Consider the following 8,417-nt stretch of genomic DNA (forward strand, 5'->3'; position numbering starts at 1 on the left):
AAAAAAAAAAAAAAAAAAAAAAACCAAGAAAGAAAAGAGAGATGAACAGGGGAGCAGGAAGTAATTATAAATTACTTATTAAATATAAAGTAATTTAGAAAGGACACCATCATTTAGCCCATTCCCTACACTTTGGAGAATATGTTTTACAAGATCCTGGATATATGGTTATCCAATCTCTATGTGAAAACTTGCCATGCCAGAGACCTAGCACCTTATCAGGGAGCCCATCCTACCTATAGACAACTGATCATTCCAATTTTTTTTTTTCTTTTTGAGTGTGCACCCAAGTGATTGGGAAAGAAATAGTGTTTCAATGACAGGAATAGAAAAGTTCAGAGTAGAAGTAGTTTGGGTGTAGGGCTGGGGTTGTGGTTCAGTGGTAGAGTGCTCGCCTAGCATGCATGAGGCACTGGGTTCCAACCTCAGTACCACATAAAAGCAAAATAATATGTCCACCTAAAAACTAAAGATACATAAATAAATAAATGTTTTTTTTTTTTTTAAAAGTAGTTTGGATGTAAAGATGAATTCGAGTTCTTATTTTTGAGGGGTGGAAGGGGTACCAGGGATTGAACTCAGGGACACTCAACAACTTAGCCACATCCTCAGCCCTATTTTGTATTTTATTTAGAGACAGGGATTCACCGAGTTGCTTAGCACCTTGCTAAATTGCTGAACTGGCTTTGAACTCAAGATCCTCCTGCCTTAGCCTCCTGAGCCACTGGGATTACAGGCGTGTACGACTGCATCAGGCTAAATTCAAGTTCTTAAATCATACTGAGGTTAAACAGATAGATATATATTACAAGAATAAATAGGTTGCAGTATTCACTTAGAAAAATAGGACAGATGATTGAAAGGTTAGAGATGACTACATGGACTTAGGGGGTCAGCAGCTGAAGCTGTGAGAGTGACTGAAATTCCCCAAAGGAGAAAATAATCAGAGAAAAGCAGAAGGATGGGAAACAAGAATTGAGAAGGAACACTTTTAGGGTAAGGCCCTTGAAAAGAAAGAAATGAAGCCCAAAGGAAATGCTTGAGATATCTTACTTCCCCTATGGGACCACCTCCTGTCCCCAATCTGGCTAACTTTGTCCTGTCCCTCTGTACTCACTTCAGGTATCCTATGCTATAGGAAGTAGCAAACATTTATAGCAAACTTACTATGTACCAGGCACTAAATGTTTTGCAGACATCAGCTCACATTAAATATTACCATGCTGCATTTTATAGTTTGGGAAATTAAGGTTCAGGAAAACTTTAGTTCAAAGTCAGATAGCCAAATGATAAAGGACTAATGAAATCTGTTCCAAAGCTTGTGATGTTAAAAATCACAGTGAGAGCAAAACCTAGGCTGAAGCTCAAGACTGGGTGTGCAAAGATAAAATGACATCGACTGATTAGCAAAAAGTGGCTGACCAGCTACCAAATGGTACAGAAAAAACATTTTTGTTGTTCTCAGTGGACCTTTATTTAATTTATTTATTTATGTATTATATGTCGTGCTGAGGACTGAACCCAGTGCCTCACAATGCTAGGCAAGCGCTCTACCACAGAGCCATAGTCCCAGCCCCAGAAAGAATTTATTTACTGATTATGTTTTCCCTTATTCTCTATTTTTGTCACTGGTTCTGAAACTTCCTCCATATCTGAGATCACAAAACACTGAATTTGAGCCAGAATACTCTAGGAAACTGGGTTAAAGAGTGTGCAACAGGCCAGGTGCTGTGGCACATGCCTGTAATCCCAGAGGCTGGGGAGGCAGAGGCAGGGGAATAGCAAGTTCAAAGCCAGCCTCAGAAACCGGGGAGGCACTAATCAACTCAGTGAGACCCTGTCTCTAAATAAAATACAAAAGATGGCTGGGGATGTGGCTCAGTGGTTGAGTGCCTCTGAGTTCAATCCTGGTACAAAAAAAGAAAAAAAAAAAAAAAGTGTGTAACAGATTTGACCAATTCAGCAGAGTAACTAATATGTGAATTAATAAGCTCCTGACATAAAGCAGATATCAAATCTGATTTCTCCATCAACTTTCTGGTAAAAGTCTTTGGTGTGTCTAGAAAGTATAATCAGTCCTTGAAGAGAAATGTCTGACCCAGGTGTGGTTGCACACACCTACAATCCAGCTACTGTGGAAGCTGAGGAGGCCAGCCTCCTCAGCAACTTAACAAGACCTTCTCTTAAAATGAGAAAAAAAATAAGAAGACTTGGGATACAGGTCAATGGCAGAGTGCCCTGGGTACCAAATTCCAAGTACGAAAAAAGAAAAGAATAAGAAAAAAAATGTGTACACATTGGAAGACAGTTCTACTTCAACATATCGCCTTAAGAAGACAACTCCAACGGCTTTTCCTGTATGTGTGTGTGGGGAGGGTCAAATTAAAATATATATGCTAGGATCTTTGCAAAAGCTGGGCGTACAGGTTAGTTCCCGATTTCCTGAAAACCAAGAACAATTTTATTTAACCTATCCCCTGCCCTCCTGCTCATCCCCCCCCACCCCCGGTCCCCACCTCCGACCTCAAAACTACTGTGGATGTTTAAAATATTCTTTAAAAAAGTAAAAAGAAGCCGGGCACAGTGGGCACGCCTGTAATCCCATTGGCTTGGGAGGCTGAGACCGGAGGACTGCGAGTTCAAATCCAGCCTCAGCAATTTAGCCAGACCCTGTCTCTAAATAAAATACAAAAAAGGGCTGGGGATGTGGCTTAGTGGTAAAGTGCCCCTGGGTTCAATCCCTGGTACCCCGCCAAACCCAAAACCAAACCAAGTAAAAAACTAAAAGGACAATGATCATCCCTCTTAGTTTTGGCCGATTCAGGGAGCCGTCCGGATCTTGTGTCCTTAATGGGGGCTTGACTCGCTGCCTGTCCTGCCTCGGAAGAGATTCTGGTGTGGGACGGAGCACCAGGATCTGCTGCTACTTTGCAGAACAAAAATGAGCAGGACAAAAATGATATCTGGCCTTATGTTCCCCACCTGGAACCCGTGGTGGAGAGGTAAATGGGAAGGGAAGGCGGGAGTTCGCTTCCCCTAATCCGCAACTCCGCTCCGGCGTCTCCCGATCGGGCCCAAGCCTATTCTGCTCTCGGGCAGCGGCCCCTCATTTTGGGAACCCAGGACGCGGGTTAAAAGGGGCCGGCGGAAGGCGAGGGAGAGCAGGGATGACCACTTTGGCCAAGGCCCGCCCCTGAGGAGATGGAATCGGTATCTGGGCGAGAAGGACCGGTCCCGGAAGCGCACCAGGCGGCCCCGCCACCCAGTACCTGGTCCTGGAGTTAGAGCGCAGTCCCGACTCGGTCTCAGCTCCGCCTCCTCAGTTTTGTGGCCGCGCCGCCGCCAGGCCGGTTGTTGGGAGGGAGACACGCAACGTGCCATGCGCAGTCAAGGGACCCGGGGAGGCCGGTCGAGCTCCGCCCCGCCCCCGGCGGGTGGGGAAGCTCTGCCCCGGCCTGGCCCGGCCCTAGTTGAGTAAGCGAGGACGCTCCGCCCCTCCCCGGAAGTAGCGCACCGCCCTTTTACGGAAGCTCCGCCCCGGCGCGCGTTAGTGGGAATCACTGCCTGCTTGCCTTGGTTTCCGCTGGTACTGTGATCTCTTAAGAGCTGTAGCTCAGAAGTCTGTTCCTAGGTTCCCTGTTGCCCCTTTCCGCGCAGTGCCTGAGGGTATTCCGTTAGGAGGAGGGTCCGTTTCCCTAAGTGTGTGAAATCAAAGACATACCTGGTTATTTGTGCGACCTACAGGGTCAGAAAAGACCCCGGCCCCCAGGCTTTGCTCCCGCAGAAAGCGAAGTAGGGTTGTTTCTATAATGGAGTGTCAAGGGGACTAGAGAAGGGCAAACCAACTCTGGCTGCTGACTGGCTACTTTGAGGATTCCCCCACCCTGAAATCATTCTGTCTTTAGGACTTTACGTGGAAAGACACGTCTAACACTTTTCTATAAAGACATCTCAATTGCCTCACTTTGGCTTCCAGAGGAACTAGGGGAACTGTAAAGAGGAAACTCACTCTTTCTCTGTGCTCCAGAGGAAAAAAAAAGCTCAACTAATGAGAACTACCTCCCACCACCATCACCCCCACCCCCTTCTGGGTCTTTCTGTTCCTGAATCCTTCCTCAAACCACAACTCCGAGATATATCTGGTTTGTGGAAAGCTATAATAAGAACCACGCCTGGTGGTATTTGGTACATGCCTGAGGCAAGAGGATCAAAAGGTCGAGGCCAACGTGGACAACTTAGTGAGACCCTGTCCTAAAATTCATTAAAAGGGTTGGGCTCAGTGGTAGAGCGCCCCTGGATTTTCAACCCCCAGTACCACAAACAAACAAAAACCCTATGACAGCATTTGCCATGATGGGGAAGCTACCCCAAACCAAGGTGTACAGGACTCTAGAAATTAAGCAATCATGGGATAGAACAAGACTTCCTCTTGTGAGGCTAGGTTTTTAGTGACTTGCTCAGTTCACTGAGGGGTGACTTTTATTTTTTTTATTTATTTATTTAGTTAGTTAGTTAGTTTTCGGCAGGCACAACATCTTTGTTTGTATGTGGTGCTGAGGATCGAACCCGGGCCGCACGCATGCCAGGCAAGCGCGCTACCGCTTGAGCCACATCCCCAGCCCTGAGGGGTGACTTTTAAATAAATTTTAAAATTTGATTAAACCCATTAGGTGAATTTAAAGAGGACAGTTTGGTTTTGGTACCAGGCATTGAGCCCAGGATCACTTAACCACTGAGCCACGTCCCCAGCCCTCCCTCCTTTTTTAAAATAGAAAGACAGGGCCTTGTTAAGTTGCTGAGGGTGGCTTTGAACTCTCAATCCTCCTGCTTCAGCCTCCCAAACCGCTGGGATTATAGGCCTGTACTACCATGCCTGGCTGAGTTCAGTTATTTTTAAAAGATAAAGTTAGCCAAAAAAAAAAAAAAAAGTATGCAATAAAGATAATATCTATTTAAAAGTGGTGTAGTAGTAGCCAGGGTGATGTTGCCTGCCTGTAATCCCAGCTACTGGAAGACTGAAGTTGGGAGGATGGTTTGAGCCTCTGAATTAGAGACCAGCCTAATGGTAACATGTCGAGGCCCCACTCTCAGGGAAAAAAAAAAAAGTGATATTGTAGCATGGGCACAAAGTTCTCCCATCAGGGGAAAAAAAAAAATTAACTTTCTTCTGAAATTATTCTCAATTCATGTAGATGAGAAGACAGCATTCAACTTGTACAAATACAACGATACAACCACATACATGGCACACACATGTTGCTTCAGTGATTTGGGAGGCTGAGGCAGGATTACAAGTTTGAGGCCAACCTTGGCAACTTAGTGAGACCCTGCCTCAAAATAAAAACTAAAACCAGATGTGGTGGTATGTGCCTGTAATCCCAGCAGCTCGGGAGGCTGAGGCAGGAGGATCATGAGTTCAAAGTTAGCCTCAGAAACTTACTGAGGTCCTAAGACCCTGTCTCTAAATAAAATATAAAAAAGAGCTGGGGATGTGGCTCAATGGTTAAGTGCCCCTGAGTTCAATCCCTGGTACCAAAATAAATACAAAATAAAAAGGGCGGAGGCTGTAGCTCAGTGGTTCAGAGGTAGGTGCCAGACACAGACATCACATTATCTTCCTTACATAATGAAAAAAAAAAATATTTTTTTTTTTTTTGAGATAGGGCCTTGCTAAGTTGCTAAGGCTGACCTCAAATTTGCAATCCTCCTGCCTCAGCATCACTGAATTGCTGGGATCACAGGTATGTGCCACCACATCTAGCTGTAATGAAATCTTTTGCTGACTACCAAACATCAGAAACTGGGAAATACTTTTGGCTGTTCTGTTTTAGCAGTTTATAATAGAATTCACTCCTGTGGGTATAGCTTCTCTCCCTTTTATATTCTTTCATATCATTCAAAATGAGTGGAAGGGACTGGGATATAGGTCAGTGGAAGAGTGGCTGACTGAGTTCAATCCCCAGTGGGATTGGAAAAAAAAAAAAAGAGTGGAGGCAGAAGAGTAACAAAAAGAGAACTTGGTGGGGCTGGGGATATAGTTCAGTTGGTAGAGTGCTTGCCTTGTACTCTACCTTGGTTTAAGCCCCAGCACCACAAAAATAAAACAAAATATATGGGGCTGGGGCTCAGCGGTAGAGTGCCCACCTAGCATGTGCGAGGTCCTGGGTTTGACCCTCAGCACTACATAAAAATAAATAAATGTATAAAAACAAACAAACAACAAAAAAAAGAGAACTTGGGAGCTGGGATTGTGGATCAGGGGTAGAGTGCCCGCCTAGCATGCATGAGGCACTGTTTTTTTTTTTTTTTAAATATTTATTTATTTATGTATCTTTAATTTTAGGTGGATATATTAGTTTGTTTTTACGTGGTGCTGAGGATCGAACCCAGTGCCTCATGCATGCTAGGCAAGCACTCTACCACTGAGCCACCATCCCAGCCCGAGGCACTGGGTTTGATCCTCAGCATCAAATAAAATAAAGACATTGTGTCTACCTATAACTAAAAAATAAATTTAAAAAAAGAGAACTTGGGAAGTTAATACAGTATTTCACTCCTCTCCACCAAATCCAACAGATCCTTATACAACAATAATCTTCACATTGCTAATTTCTACTAGATGGGTAGAACGAGAATATCAGTGTTTTTCTTTGGTGTAGGTTCCATGTAAAGAGGTCTACGTCTGGGACTTGACAGTGAGAAGTTTCCTATTAATAGAGAAAGAGAATCATGAAGGATTCCTCTCTTCCCCCCAAAATACCCTATCAATTTTGGCAGATCAATTCAGAGAACTCTGAAAGGATCTCCTTGGTTTCCACTGGGAGAGAGAAAAACAAGTAAAGCTAAACTGAAATCACTTGGAAAAAAGTCTTAGAGGATACCATTTCTTTAAGACTTGTGGTGTTCCATCTGGAGGTGTTAAGAGTTATTAGGAGGTGGAGCCTACTGGAAGTAAAGTTAGGGCATTGGGGGAGTGTCCTTGAATGGGATATTGGGACTCCAGCTCCTCCTCCTGCTTTTCTTTGCTTCCTGGTCACTATCAAGTGAGCAGCTTCACTCCACTGTTCACTCCCTTCCATGTTTTGCCTCACCATAGGCCCAAAGTGACAAGGATAAGCAAGCATGGACTGAAATCTCTCAAACTATAAGCCAAAATAAATCTTTCCTCCTTTAAGCTGGCTATTTCAGGTGTGTCATAGCTACAGAAAGCTAACACAGAGACTGCAGGAAGGAACACACTAGTACATGCGCTGGGCCCAGAGACACAAGTCTGTAATACCAGTGACTTGGGAAGCTGAGTCAGGAGGATTGCAAGTTTGAGGCCACACTTGGAAACTGTCAAAAGGGCTGGGCATGTAGTGATCTTCAATCCCCAATAACAAAAAATTAAAAATTAAAATTAATAAAGGCTGGGGATATAGCACTGGTAGAATATTTCTGGATTCAATCCCTAATACCCCCCACAAAACAAACAAAAACAAGAGGGAGCTCTAAGAATATAAAACACTTTAAAAGGGGTAAATGAACAACAAAATGAATATTCAAGATCAATACTTTTAAAGGAAAAGCATTTCAGTGCTGACTTTCACTGATCAGAAAAAACTTTCCTATGGGTGTATACTCTTGTAAGAGAACTCTAGAAAAGTCAAGGCTCACTCTTGAGATTTTGTCAATCAGTTTAATATATGTCCATAGGTAGTTCATTAGAATGCTTAAATTACAAAATTAGCTGCCATGGTCCAAATGTGTGGGACTTTAAGAAAGCTTATATTATTAAAAGATAGCTAAGCATATCAACTTTGATTTCTAAAATGTACTTTAAAGGCTTGTAGTACAATGCTAGTTCTAGAATTATATAGCACTAAATTAAATTTGTGTTATTTTTGTCATTTTAATAACTTAAATTCACAAACTGTTAAAAAATATTACATCTGCATCTCCCAGTTTACACATTTCTGGATTAACCTAGAGAAAACCCATGTGAAAAGTTCCCATGCAGTTACAAAGGCAGCGGTACATGCTGTTTTCACAGCAACTCATTGTTATTGCCCCAGAACAGATCTGCACATAAAGCATCAACAAAAATCCCTCCTCCCACACCCACCAAAACACCCAACCCTTTCCCATCCCCAGCAAAAACTACCTGGTGCCAGCAGTGACTTTAAAAATGCTTTCTTAGTAGGAAGCATTTATAAAATGCAGAGATCTGAACAAGCCAAATGCTTGTACAGATAGATGGGCCTTTCCCACAAGAGTTTCTTCCTCAAGAGGCAGAAAGAACTCTCAATAGTTTAGGAAGGCTCAGTTTTTTAAGTATTATTTATGCATGTTTTTGGCTATTTGAAAGGACATACCCAGCCCCAACTGTAGAAGAGAGAAAGCAGAAGGAGAAGCAAAGGTACACAGCCATAACACAG

At 43.3% G+C, this 8,417-nt stretch overlaps 1 protein-coding gene across 8 annotated transcripts in view; it reads right to left on the minus strand.

Annotated features, from left to right (window-relative positions):
- The window catches only part of Strada (STE20 related adaptor alpha), a 32,963-nt gene extending 29,507 nt beyond the window's left edge, over positions 1-3,456 (minus strand). For 2 of the 8 annotated variants that reach the window (XM_015504797.2, XM_015504796.2), the window contains exon 1: positions 3,270-3,446. The gene's annotated coding sequence lies outside the window, so the exon portion shown is untranslated. Of the gene's footprint in view, positions 1-2,982; positions 3,225-3,269 lie in introns of those variants that run through there. The other 6 variants (XM_048798146.1, XM_048798145.1, XM_015504798.2 and 3 more) reach the window with 5 other exon arrangements.
- Between the last annotated feature and the right edge of the window lie 4,961 nt (positions 3,457-8,417).

Source organism: Marmota marmota, unplaced genomic scaffold (genome assembly GCF_001458135.2).
Source record: "Marmota marmota marmota unplaced genomic scaffold, marMar, whole genome shotgun sequence".
In the NCBI taxonomy this organism is placed as follows: domain Eukaryota; kingdom Metazoa; phylum Chordata; class Mammalia; order Rodentia; family Sciuridae; genus Marmota; species Marmota marmota.